The sequence below is a fragment of the Myotis yumanensis genome, unplaced genomic scaffold (genome assembly GCF_028538775.1).
Source record: "Myotis yumanensis isolate MYYU_CA2020_CCGP unplaced genomic scaffold, mMyoYum1.0.hap1 SCAF_3, whole genome shotgun sequence".
Classification (NCBI taxonomy): Eukaryota; Metazoa; Chordata; class Mammalia; order Chiroptera; family Vespertilionidae; genus Myotis; species Myotis yumanensis.
In genome coordinates this window covers 16,381,255-16,395,743 of record NW_027223754.1, presented here as the reverse complement: position 1 = coordinate 16,395,743, position 14,489 = coordinate 16,381,255, and the positions used below count along the sequence as shown (strand labels likewise).

At 36.2% G+C, this 14,489-nt stretch overlaps 1 protein-coding gene across 1 annotated transcript in view; it reads right to left on the bottom strand.

Moving 5' to 3' along the window:
• TNKS (tankyrase) overlaps window positions 1-14,489 on the bottom strand; it is a 151,492-nt gene that overhangs the window by 82,715 nt on the left and 54,288 nt on the right. The gene's annotated exons all lie outside the window — the stretch shown is intronic.

Genomic DNA, 14,489 nt, shown 5'->3' with positions numbered 1-14,489 from the left:
CTCTGAAGTCCTGGGCACGGGACCAAAAGACTTGGTAAATTCATCATTTTTCTTGCTAATTTAAAAGAAATGGAAGTTTGAGGAAAAGGAACAGCTGGCTATCCATGAAAGAACAAAATCAGTCTTGATCTTAGGATGCAAAATGATGACAATTGATGATGAGTATTAAAAGAAGAACATAAAAAAATGAGGATCAGATATAATGTCTTGCAATCAGAGATAAAAAATGTCAACTGTTCAAATATATAAATCAAGATTAAAAATTAATTTAAGTAAGACTAGCCCATATTAAACTACTCTGAAACTGGTTTGACAGGAAGCTCAGTGAATCGATGTGACAAATTTACAAAAAGGTAAAAGGAAACTTATGTCGTATCAGCAGAATAAAAAAACGAATGGGGTTATTTAGTCTACAGTATAAAAGACTGAGGTGGTAAGAGGAAGTTATAATTATAGGAAGGGTTCTAACTTCTATTGTCAGTATTTCAGAGGAACTCTAAAAAAGAAAAATGCTTAGCCATATACAATGTAGTTCCAAAAAGAAGTGACATGTACTGTATTTGGCTTAACAAATGGGAGAAATATTTCTAACCATTTAAGTTATTCCACAAAGAACTAATTATGGCAGAGAGCTTGTAGGGCTATAGCACAGAAATGCCAGGTTGGAATATAGCATAGAATCCTTATGGGGTAATGGAGTAGATTAGTAACCTCAAAATCTAAGGTCCTTTCCAGATCCATGGTTATATATGTGACTTTCAGGATATAGCTGTATACTTGTTAATTATAATAAATTTGGACTTAAGTTACACATGATGTGTTCTTTACTACCTACTCTTCATGAGATCCAACCACTGCTCTCCAAATTTAATTCACATATAAAATTATATATAAAAATCTTATTTGACAGGCACTTTACTTGAATGAACTAATTTAATCCTCAAATAATGCTTCTGTTCTATTATTACTTCCATTTTACAGATGAGAAAACTGAGCAATTAATCACAGAGTTAATGTATTAGGTTCCTTATGTTATTGTAACAAATTACTAGAAACTTAGTGGTTTAAAACACAAACTTATTCTCTTACAATTCTGGAGGTCAGAGGTTTAAAATGGATCAGCAGGGCTGTATTTCTTCTGAACACTCTAGGAGATAATCCATTTCCTTGCTTTTTCTAGCTTCAAAAGGGTGCCCACATTCCTTGGCTTGTGGCCCCTGCATCACTATGACCTCTGCTTCCACATCACATCTCTTCTCTGTCTGACCCTCTTTCACCCTTTCTATAAGGACCCTTGTGATTTTATTGGGGCTACCAGAGAACTTAAAATAATCTCCTCATCGCAAGATCCTTAACTCAATCACACCAGCAAAGTTCCTTTCACCTCATAAGACAACAGTCACAGGTGCTGGGTATTAGTGTATGGCCATCACTGGGGACCCATTATTGTGCCGATCACAGCTAGTATATGGCAGATGGGAGATGTTTAACCACAATAAATGCTGCCTCTCAAACACTGCTCCTCTAGAGATGGAAAATAGAGTGACTATACCTTCTAACGTATTCCCTAGACTGGTAGGAATAAAGAATTTTCTTCAATAGGGCATGTGAAATTTAACATCTAGGATCATAGACTGTAAAGCAACATATGGAATTCTACTTGGTATGACCTTTTTGGAGAATAAGCTGTTTAAAAAAATATGTGGTGAACATCTAAAGAAGGCAGCTACTCTACTTTTTGGTTAAGTTAGCAATAATGGAGAAAACATTCTTTATCAATAAAAACACATTTGTGTATTCTGAAAAAAAAAATCTGGTGAAATTCTGAGGGCCCACATTCATATCTCCTTTTCCATTGCAAAGGAATTTAATTTCTTATGAAATCATGTTTTTATAATGTAAGGAATAGTCCATTTCTAGCTATTAGTACTAAGTTAGAACCAGGGAAAATATAAATCTAAGTAAAAAAGCACAGAGGACATGCGATTTTTGTCTGCCCAAATGCCATTACATCCTTCTTCTGGGAAGCGTTCTGTCCCCCGTTTGGGGGAATTGCTCCTCCTTTTCTATGGTTATGTCATTCTGGCAGATTTTCCAATCACAGAGTCCTGCTCCACCCCTGACCAATACTCACAGTCCAACCACAGACCAGTGATTGGTCAGTTCAGAGTTCTTCCTTGAGACTTTTCACTACACAATTGGGGAAGAGCCTTCTTTTTACATTAGAAAAAATAGTAAGAGCTCTAGTGTTGTATCCCCAGAGCTGCCAATAGCCATGCTCAACACAGAAGAACCTAAGAAATCAAAAAAACACTGACAGAAAATGGAGAACAGAGAAGGCAAAGAGAAAGAACAAGAAGAGGACAGGAGGGAGACGGTGCAAGAGTGAGTGAGGGGAAGGGGACAGAGAAGGCAGCAGAGAAATGCTCAGGAAGTGGGACAAAAAGGCATCGGGTAGGGGGGTTAAAGAAACAGAAACAGTAAGATACATGATATAGTTTGAGTCTCTGGATCCAGCAGACTCTGATGTCAAATATATCTTTGCCTTTATGTGGTTTGTACCCTTAAACAATAAACTTCGTCAGTTAAATAATAGCAATTTGATTCATGAGTGTTTTGAGCAATTTGATTCAATGTGCTTTATTATATTCCCTATAATTCCTCCCACTTCACCTTAAATAAAACAACAACTATCATATTCAAACCAATCTTTAGCAGTGAAGCCTCCAACCTACTTTTTAAAAACATGGCCTTAGGTAGATTCTAAATAATTTAACACTGATATAATTTAGTTCGTTTATTTGCTTCATATTGTTTTTTTAAAATGTTTTTATTGATTTTAGAGATAGAGGAAGGGAGAGGAGAGAGAGGGAAACATCGATCACCTGCCTCCTACATACCCACAACTGGGGATTGAACCCTTAACCCGGGCAAGTGCCTTGATTGGGAATCGAGTCAGCAACCTCTCAGTGCATGGAACAACACAATAATATATCCAACACAAGATAATAATGATGGTGATAACAGTAATGCTTTTCAAACTTTAAAGCACTTGATTTGCTAACAATTATTTCTCCTATAAATCACCAGGGAGATAGAACTTCTTTTTTTATTAACATCAGTGAAAGAATTTTAATTAAAAAAACTAACATTTAAGGAATCTCAGAAAACAGATTTCTCCATTCCTCTTTATAATAAAACAGCTTTTATGTAATGAAAGTGGGGCGTGTCATTTGATCTTACTATCCTAAAAATTTTGCTGGGTCACTAGAATATTGTAATCACACTATGCGAAGAATAGAAATGGATGTATTCATTCATAAAATAGTGGATAAAATAGAAGGGCTTAAGTAATTTCCAAGAAAAAGTAAAAGCTTCTCAGAGGAAGGTAATTAGAAAAATCATGCAGATGAACTTTCCCTCTTCTCTACCAAAAGAAACAGAACCTTACAAAGAATAAATCTCTGTTTTCTCATTAGATAGAAAACCTCATGCAAAAGGAAAGATCTATATATTGGTAATAAGTTCCTATCATACAGATATTTGATATTTTTTACTATACTAGTTGGTGACCTATTGACTTGTAGCAGCTTCAAGTATATCCATGTGTCAACAATATGCCATAGTGAAAAATATAAATTTGTTACTATATTTCATATATTTTGTTTTTTGTTAGTTTTTATCTTTAAATTTACTTTATATATAATGATTTCATGAAGTATATATAGATTTTGGCCTATTTTTATCTACTGTAGAAATGGACCAACCCTTCAATGTAGCAATCCTTATGAAACTTGACTAAAGATTAATATGCAAAAAAGTAGTATTTTAAAACATGAAGTTTGAGATAAATTAAAAATAAAATTAATCTAGGATTAGTACCATGTTTAATATTGAGGAAGTTTAAGTCGGCCCTACTGATAATGGCAGTTTCTAAACAGACATGGACAAGACCATAGAAAACAATGTCCCTCTACAAGTCCGTACCACAGCTATATAAGTGACCCATAATCCTTTAGTAATAGAGTTAACTATTACTTTCTTAATAATGACATCACAAGCCTGGCTTCAGGATCAGTTCTGCTAGTCACGGACTACCCAAGGCCTCTGTGTATGTACATTTGTGTGTAGGTGTATATACCTCTACCAGCAGCTAGAGTAAACACTAAAGCACAAAATTCTATGATTTGCAGATTGGAGATCTTGCTTCTTTGTTAGCAAGATATTAATTAACACCTTAGGAAAACTAAAGAAAGGACACTTTTGGAACTTGAGATAAATAAGTTACTGCCTATTAGCATCTTCAGGAAAAAGTTCCAAGGTTATACAAGCTTTACCTTTAAAAAACAACCAGCAAACCAGTTCATGCACATAGGCAAGCACAGTTTTACCCTCATTCTAGACAGTAAGTTCCTGTGTTCACGTTTTGCATAATGATTCTGATCACTTGATGCCTCCTGCCTGATACAGAAGAAAGTGCTATCTATTTGGTAGAATGATACTGTTGTCGAGAACAAGCTAGAGAAGAATTGTATATTTTCTCCTTTTGCTTAGTTGTTCATTTCATTTATTTTGTGTCAAGCTTTTAGATGACCCAGAGCAACTGGAGAGTGAAATTGAATAAGATCATATAAGGCAATATTCTTTTGACAATGTCAAGCAAAAGTATGGAAAAAAACAAATATTCTAAATGGAAAAACACACAAAAATGTTAGACTGAAAATACTAAGCCTCAAATGTGGGTAGAGAACAAACCAGGAGCAGTAAATGCTGAGTTCTTGCTTTAGTAATTTGCTCCTTCCTCTGTGCTTCGTAACACTTCCTATATTGTATGAAAAATCATTTGTGGTTCTGTTCTTCTTTGCCCAACTTGAGCTCCTAGAAGTCAGAGGGACCATATTTTATATTCATTATTATATTTAAAAAAGAAGAATACCTATTTCACTTTCCCATCCTGGAATAGCATATATTTCTTAAAAAGAATGTCTTATCTAGAGGAAAGTCCATTGTAATAACAGAGGACTATATTATATCTAGGCTTAGAACTAAGAATAAAAGTATTACAACATCACACAAGAAACTCCTGAAAAAAAAAAAAAAGTTCCAGTAAGAAGAATTTTAGAGTCTATCTAATTGAATTACTGTGGGAAGAAAAAAAATTTTTAATAGCAATCAATAGACTAATTAAACATATAGCTATTTAGGTTATGCAAAAAGAACTTGTTATTTTCTTCCTTTTCTCCAGGAGAATACTGGACTAATTAAAGTAGTGAGCTTTTATAATAATGAATAAAATTATATTTTTATATATAGCACATTTTATTTATCCATTCATCTCTTAATGGGCACATGGTTTGCTTCCACCTTTTGGCTCTTGTTAATATGCTACTATGAATATGAGTGTACAAATCTCTCGTACAGTTTTTGCTTTCAATTCTTTTGAATATATATCCAAAAGTTGAATTGCTGGATCACAGAAATTCTGTTTTTATTTTTGAGAAACCTTCATAGCGTTTTCCATAGCAGATATGTCATTTTACATTCTCACCAACAGTGCACAAAGGGTTCCAATTTCTCTATATCCTCATCAATATTTGTAATTTCTGTGTTTTGTTTTAATAGTAGCTATCCTAATGTGTGTGATGTAGTAGCACCCAAAATTTCTATTTCTTTTTAAAACTATGTCTAATGAATAAATTTTTAATAAAAACTGACTTCCCAAGAGTCTGGGACTTCAAAATATGGGTAAAATGCAAACCTAGCTGAATAATGTCTCATTAAATTATTTTAATAAAGCAAAATTGGTTATTACTTGGTCTGTGTTTTCCTTTCACTGAATTAAATTTATATGAAAATAGATAAAACATGCATATTTTCTTACTATTATGAGTATAGTATAGCTGCTTTATGACACCAGGGTATAAAGGAGTAAAGTACTAATACACTTTTAGTAAGACTGCTATTATAAGTCCTGCAACAGAGGTAAAATAATGAACTTTCTATGCTTTGATTTGAGTTTACTTGAATTTTTATGAGATACTAAAGTATATATGTTTATTTAGTAGTATTTTCTTTGAAGGTATAAACCAAGGTTCATATGCTAGAAAAAGTTAACACATTTTTTAATAGAATTTATTGGGGTTATACTGGTTAATAAAATTATATAGATTTCAGGTGTACAATTCTATATTACATCATCTGTATATTGTATTGTGTGTTCACCACCCCAGGTCATGTCTCTTTCCATCACCATTTACTGCCTTATGACCTAGCAATTCCACTTCTGGGGATTTACCCTGAAACCTGAAACACTAATTCAAAAGAGTTAACACATTTTTATTAAAGACACTATTAATTCATTAAAAAAAATTAAAATATCTCCAGAAAACAATGATAAGAAAACTTGATAAGAAATTAGGTCTAAAAAATTGTGTTTTGATAGTCCAAACTAATTAAACTGAGTCATATTTCAAGGAATAATATTAAAAGACTTATTTTATACATAAAAGAACAGTCTGACAAATTACACCTAAATAGTTCATGGCTGCTCATATTTATGAAGGATGACATTATTTTGGCCCATCTGCCACCATCTCAGATTATTTGTCACTAGCCCAAATAGCATATAGACACAACAAAATTTAAATTATGCTTGTGGAAGTCTTAATATGACAAAAGTAAACAATTATTTCAAATAAAATCACATTTCTAATTTGTGATTATATAATAATAGTTATACATTTTAGAGAAAGTTATCGTTAAGGGCAGTTAGCACTGTTTAAATACTGAAATGATTCTTCCTTTATATAATCTCTCATTCTGTGCTAGCAAAAGATACTATACATTCATTTTGAGTAAACATGACTTAATTGATAGAACCAACAATTTGTGTAATAGCTTCTGCAAATAATTATCCAGGAATAGTGACAAAGACTACCTAAGAGTGAGCTATTATAAAATTTCAGCAAGCTATTTTCAGATTCTTGACAGCTTAACGTTTTCTCATCCTAATAACCTTAAAAGATTTAAGCCAAACACTTCTACATCAAGTTTGTTAAGAATTATCTGTGGTTGTTGGAAATTTTTACCTTGGAATATAAGAAGACTTGGCAAGATTATTTGCCGAGGAATGAAACTAAAAAACATTTTAAAATTCATCCTCTGCTTTGTGTGAGGTGAATAGACTGAACTAAGAAACTGTCACATCTTACAGAAAATGACTTGTGGAGACATATCCTAGGGCATATGTTGAAACTAACAGTAATTCCAGAAATTATTTTAGAAAAGGCACATAATATATCAACGTATCATCATAACTGACCACCAGGTGGCCCTGTGTAAATCATTATGACTGCATTACAAAATAAATGTCTCTTTCTGTCTCTCCTTTGTCTCCTTTTCTCTCTCTCTCTCTCTCTCTCTCTCTTTCTCTCTCTCTCTCTCTTTTTCTCTCTCTCTCTCTCAGAAAGAGGTTGTTTTATAATGTTATGAACATTCTGTGGCATTAGAGTTTATGTGAGCAAATCCCAAAAATTTAGCTCTTGTCAAGATAGGCAAAGGTAACCAGAATTCTGTAACTTATACAGAATTATCAAATTCTCAAGCATTTTTGGCTTTTAGTTGAAATATGGGAAAAATGAGTATAATCTATAAAGAAAAGAAATTTATAAATAAATCAGACTCACTGCTATTATATGAAAATATATCAATTGCTAAGTTTGAAATCTCCTAGAGGGTAGAGATAGTACCTTATTTATCCTTATATACTTAACAACTATCAAAATATCTGATATGTAGGTGCCAATATAGTGAATTGGAAATACCCTATCTAATAAAGAGGGAATATGCTAATTGACCATCACACCCTCACAAGATGGCAGTGCTCACAGCCAATAAAGAGGAAATATGCTAATTGATTTCCACGCCCTCAAAGAAGGCAGTGCCCACAGCCACAAGATGTCAGCACCCAGTCCCCTCAGCCCCGCTGGGGCGGCAGGCACGTGGCATGGCCGGGCCTGCCCCGGGAAGGTCCGGCCGCTCCGCCCGCGCCTGCCTCCAGAGTCCCCCAGTCCCCTCAGCCCCCCAGCCACCCAGGGCCGACCGGAGGCGCAGGCCCAGCCACCCAGGGCCAGCCCGAGGTTCAGGTAACCAGGGCCGGCCAAGGCTTGCGCTGCCAGCAGTGGCAGCAGCAGAGGTGTGATGGGGGTGTCGCCTCCCACCCCTGAGGGCTCCCGGACTCTGAGAGGGGGCAGGCCAGGCTGAGGAACTGCCCCCTCTAGTGCAAGAATTTTCATGCACCAAGCCTCTAGTGTGTGTGTGTGTGTGTGTGTGTGTGTGTGTGTATGTGTGTGTGTGTGTGTGTATAAAGTTAACAAAGCATTCAACTCTTAAATGTTGGAGAAATAATTTGTATTTTAAGAAATATCTTTAAGGAAAGTGTTAATGCCTTCCAGCCAAAGACCACCAGAAGCACGCCCATAGTAGAACACGTTGGGCTCATTACTTGTTACAGAAAGGGAGAACACATGCCATAGGACCAGTGGGGCAGCTCAGGAAGAGGGTATTAGAAAGAATCTATTCTAGCATGTGAGATTTGTTGGAAGTTTTGGAAGGGGGGGCGCGCCTAAGAAAACAGAGGTTAGTTCTAGATTGGATGCTGTTACAAAACGGAGGTTAATTCTAAGACTAAAAACAGCAGCTATCATTCATATTAGCGAGATGATGATGTTTGGTATTTTATGAGTTCACAATGACCTTGTTTTTGTCTGTGGCCTGTTACAACAGTTCTCATATATAAGGCACTATTTTCTTTCTCAAAAAAGAACATTTACTTGATAATGAAAAAATTATTCCTGAGTACAAATTAACAACAAAAAAAATTTTTTTTTAAAGATGAACCTGTTTGGAGCACTCTTAGTATGCCAATTTCACTCTCAATCATTGCCATCTAATAACCAAAAACAGATTCTTGAATCTAATGGATCCAACCAGATACTAATTTACTTACTTTCTACTATTATAGTCTAACTGAAAATGCTAACGGGTAAACAATTCTCCAAAAAAATAACTCAAATAGTGTAGCCTTGTATTTAATGATAAACCTAACGTTACTATGGTCACAATGTAAAAATATCACAATTACTTGAGAGACCTTTTGATATATTCCTGTATAAGTAAGTACTTGTCCATGATGCTTTTCTACAATTACCCTTTGGTGAATAAATAAAAGCACATCTCCCACTGCTCCTAAACTTTCCTGGTTGTGTTGAGATATCCAGCTTTACTAGTATACAATTTACTGGAAGACATGTAGAGATGAGTGTCTTAAAGGAAAATGAGGCCTGGCCAGTGTGGTTCAGTGGTTGAGCATCAACCTATGAACCAGGAGGATCAATTACCAGTCAGAGCACATGCCCAGGTTGCCGGCTCATCATTGATGTTTCTCTCTCCCTCTCTCCCTCTCCCTTCCTCTCTGAAATCAACAAAAATACATTTTTATTAAAAAATAAAATGAATGAAAGATACTAAGTATAGGGTTGCAAGTACTCAAAAGAAGTCCTTTTGCTTCTGCACACTCCTTCAACTCACTCCTCACTGTAATATCCTCACAACAAAAACCAAAATCCCCTAACTATGACACTAAGAACTCGAGGTAGTTTCTTGTTGGGGTCCAACCCCAGCAGGTCTAGGGGTTCCCCAAGGTGTGGACGGAGACAGCGTTCAATTGATCAGCAGCCTAGCCAGGATCTCTAGCCAGGATCTCCAGCCAAGTTCTGGTGTTTATTGTCTTGTTACATCTGTATTTATACCAGTTGATTTTAATCCTGTCAATTTCTATTGCAAAGGTTAGGGCGTTTCTTATCTCCATTCCAGGGAGTAAAGATTATGTAGCTTAAGCGTTATTGTTTGTAGTTAAAGTGATTAACTACCTGCCTGGCACTTAGTTAAGGGGTTTTATCCCCTCCCTAACTTCAGGGAAAAATCCCTACCTGGGGAAACAACCTTTCTCGGAGAGGTGACCTTGGTTAAAACACATAGCGCTAAGGGGAGCAAACATATTAAGAACAGTATGCTATACATGCCAGGTCCCTTGAAACATATGCTGTGCAGATGTTTCTTTCCTGCAGCGACTGTGTCAAGCAGCAAGGATGGACCGGCTTCCGGCATTTTCTGAGGAATACCCTCAGTGGTTACTTAATCCATTTAATTAAATCAGAGATAAATACAAAAGTTATTGAACTGCATTAAACACATAAAACATAGTAAGAATATGTTATATTCTCCTACGTAATAAAAAAATTATAAGATCTTTCATTGAAAAACACCCAGGAAAGTCATACAAATAAAGGACTAAATGAACAAGATTATATAATGGAAAGAAAAGAAAATCAACTATGTAATGTATTTTAAAGTGATCATATATAATTCATCATTCCAATTAAAAAATGTGGTTTTTTTGTGTGTTTTTTTAGACAATGGAGAAATGATTGGTCAAAAATCAAAAGAAAGGTGCTCTTACATCCTACTAATAAAAATTGTCGATAGGCTATTTTCCTGTATATGAGCAACTTACAATTTGGAAAGCTTAATTGCTTTTTAGACCAATTAAAGATAGGTCTATTTAAAAGATTAAATTAGTGTTCCTGAATTTTAAACTTCAAGAATTGATAAGGTAGCATTCTGGTTTTCTTTAAATAACACAGAACATTCAGCTTTATTATATAATATTATGGACAATAGCAAACCTGTTTGTAAAGTGTGATGATAAAAATCTAGCAACATTTTCAACCAGCTTCATAGGAAGAAAGTTAATTTAGTAATAGAAGTCGGTAAGACACCGATTTGTTTTGAGGGTAAACTGTTAGAAAGCAGCCATTTTGCAAACTTAAGTCTTTCTTCAATCTATGTAGCTTTCTAAGGACTTCACTCACTTTGTTCTCTCTGACTAAAATTTTAGGACATCCCCACCCCATTTCCATATCTTTCAATTAAGTTTACAGAAAATTTTACAATCATTCATTATTTTAAGTGCTCTTTAGCCCTGTAAACTGGGCACCAATTTTACAATAGATATACATTCATTTCTCCTGTGGTGCTTTCTGTACATCATCTTCCTACTTTTTGTCATTCCAAATAATATACTAATCTCCTTTCTGCTCCCATAGCTTGTAGCACATTTAAAAGAATTTCCTACTTCACATTTTCAAATATTTCTTAGCACTATCTTTACCTTCATACTTCGGCCAACTCATGTTTAAAAATATAATCTCAGCCCTGGCTAGGTAGCTCAGTTGGTTAGAGCATCCTCTTGATACGCCAAGGTTTCAGTTTCAATCCCCTGGTCAGGGCACATACAAGAGTCAACCAATGAACGAATAAATAAGTAGAAAAACAAATTGATGTCTGTCTCTAAAATCAATCAATCAATTAAAAAAATAATCTCAACTTTGTTTAACCTTTTTTCTCTGAAAAGTATCACATAAGGACCTAACATGAAAAAATATTTGGAATACTCTTTTCCATTCTCTCTTCTTTCAGAAACAAAATGTGTAAGTTATCATTCAATAACATTCAGTACCATTTCTTCCTTCTGAAAAAAAAAAGTAATCATGTAAAATGTGTGTGTGTGTGTGTATATATGTTGAGACATGGACATGGCTGTATGACCATGGCTATTTTCTTCTCCAAGAGATTAGTAGATCTTTAGGTCTAAAACCTGCTATAATTCACCAACAATATTTAAGCATGGCATTTGGCCCAAACCATACTTTAAATCAGGGGTGGGGAATGTCCGGCCCACAGGCTGTATAAGGCCTGTGAAATCATTTGGTCTGGCCCTACCAAGGCATTAGGGGGGATTTAATGAAATGTCTGACCAAATATAGCAGGCTAATTTTTAAGTTGATAATTTTGTATGGCTCACAGATGCCATAAATATCAAAATGGTCTTGGCAGAAAAAAGGTTCCCCACCACTGATTTAAATAATGGAGAGAGTAAGTAGCACTCACATGAGAACTGTGAGTAAGGTCAATATAAGGAAATATAAAAGGATCAAAGAACTTTCTATAAAGCACTAGTCCTTTAAGCTGTCAGATGTTCCCTAATCCTATATAATAAAAGCCTAATATGCAAATTGCCCCCTCAGGCAGTTGTTCAACTGGGAGTTCGACTGCTCACTATGATGTGCGCTGACCACCAGGGGGCAGCGCAGAACATGGTGGGTGTTGGCAACGCAGGGCTGGCAGCGGGCGGCAGTGGAGGTGCTGCCAGCCCCGATGGGCCCCAATGAAAGCGGGATAGCGGCGGGATGGTGGAGCAAGTGAGTAGGTGATGCCAGGTCAAGGTGGGTGAAAAGAGGGGCACAATCGCCCCACAGATGGCGACCAGCAGTGGTGGTGGGAGGCCCAGCCCTGATCAATCAATCCACAGGCAGGATGGTGAGGGGGTGGCACCAGGCCAAGGTGGGTGCCAGATGGGGCTGCAGGGAATGCGAGGCTGGGGGGCGTGAGCTGGGACTGAGAGGCTGGGGGCGCGAGCTGCGGCCCGATCTCTGCAGGCCACCCCAAGGGACCCCATCCATGCACGAATTTGTGCACCGGGCCTCTAGTCTATACATATAAAAGCTTTAGCGACCATTATGACCAGTCGATTGAATGACCAGTCGCTATGTCGCGTACTGACCACCAGGGGGCAGACGCTCAATGCTGGAGCTGCCCCCTGGTGGTCAGTGCACTCCCACAGCCAACCTCCCACACCAGCCAACCTCTCACACAGACCCACCTCCCGTGGTCCCTCCCCCTGACCCACCGGCCCCGATTGCCAGCCAAGGGATCACATCTGTGCATGAATTCGTGCACCGGGCCTCTTGTTAAGAAATAAAAGCCCTGGACTGGTGGCTCAGTTGGTTGGAGCATTGTCCCTATACACCAAAAGGTTGGGGGCTTGATTCTAGGAAACATACCCAGGTTTCAGGTTCAATCCCAGGTCGGCATGTGTATGGGAGGCAACCAATCAATGTTTCTCTCTCACACTGATGTTTCTCTTTTCCTTCCTCTCTCTAAAAATCAATAAACATATCCTTGGGTGAGGATAAAATATAAATAAAATATCAAGATGAACATATATAAATATATATCCTTAAGAGAAAGGAATAAGCAAAATCACAAATTTTGGTATAGTAGTACTAAGCATAAAGCATTTAATTAATGCTTCCATTTTAAATTTTCTTTCCCTTCTGTATTCCTAGCTAGCCTTCTCTTTTATAAATCCTCATTAATATTTCTACTTGGTATGTTTTTGTTTTACAAAGAGTATGAGCAAGTAGTTATTTTATGTTCCCTTATTAGGTTTTAAAAATGAAAGAAGACTTATTTTGCAAACAAGTTCACAAAATTTGTTGCTCTTCTGGAGAAAAGGATATTCTCCCATGTCTGTCTATTATTGCCACTGGCATTCTAATAACTTCTTAAAACAAGAGTCATTTTTATGTCCTGTCATAAGCAATATATCATTCACTTTCAGTGCAATGGAGGGTAATAGAATAATAAAAAAACAACATATGGAAAGCTTAGAACATCAATAGAGAAAAAAGACTCTTTTTCACCCACCTGGGGCCTATTTCCAAACACTGAAGCCCAACACATAAAACTAGAATTATAAAGAACAATGAATTTTTCCACCCAAAGAAAAAAACCAGAGGGAAAGAACATAAATAAAAACTGATACACAGAATGCTATTCCTCTTCAGAAAGAAAAAAAAAATGATACAAACTAGCAAAAATACAGTTCTGATCATCTACAAATCAATAGGCAGACTATTTGTAAAGCACTTCTTATCTAGCACCGATTTCCTGTCTAATTAATCTTCTAAAAACTAAAAAAAAAAAAAAAAAAAAAAAAAAAAATTCCCACACATAAGAAAATATTCAGTCAGTTCAGATAATTAGACATTTTTCATTTTCATTCAAAAAGACTTGAGCATATGACTCACTGTATGTTTCTCCATGCCCAGTCAGGCCATCAATTCAGAAGACTTTCAATGTCCACATTCAAACAGTCTAGCAATTCTAAGACTGTAGGAGGATGTGCTCAAATGTACAATGTTAAGATGCTCAAAATTACGGACTCTCTAGGTAAGCTTCACTCTTTCCCTGAGAAAATACTGGTCACCTCCCTATCACAGTCAGATGCACAACCAGAAGGCTAGTCTGGTTAAAAAGCTTCCTGGGAAAACTAGTTAGTACCCACCTAATGCCCATTAAGGTAATGCATTCTCATAAAATGACGTGAATATATGCTTTCTCAAATTGGAACGTCCAGCTTTTTGTGTTCTTGAGTAAAGGAAAGGAACAAAAGGGGTATAGATATCATTTGTTTCAAAACAATCAACAAATTTAATGCCCAGGAGAACAAGATAGAAAACAAGGAGGTTAACAGTTATAACAATGTCCTTAAGATGGTGTTAATATGCTAATTCCTTATAGGATAC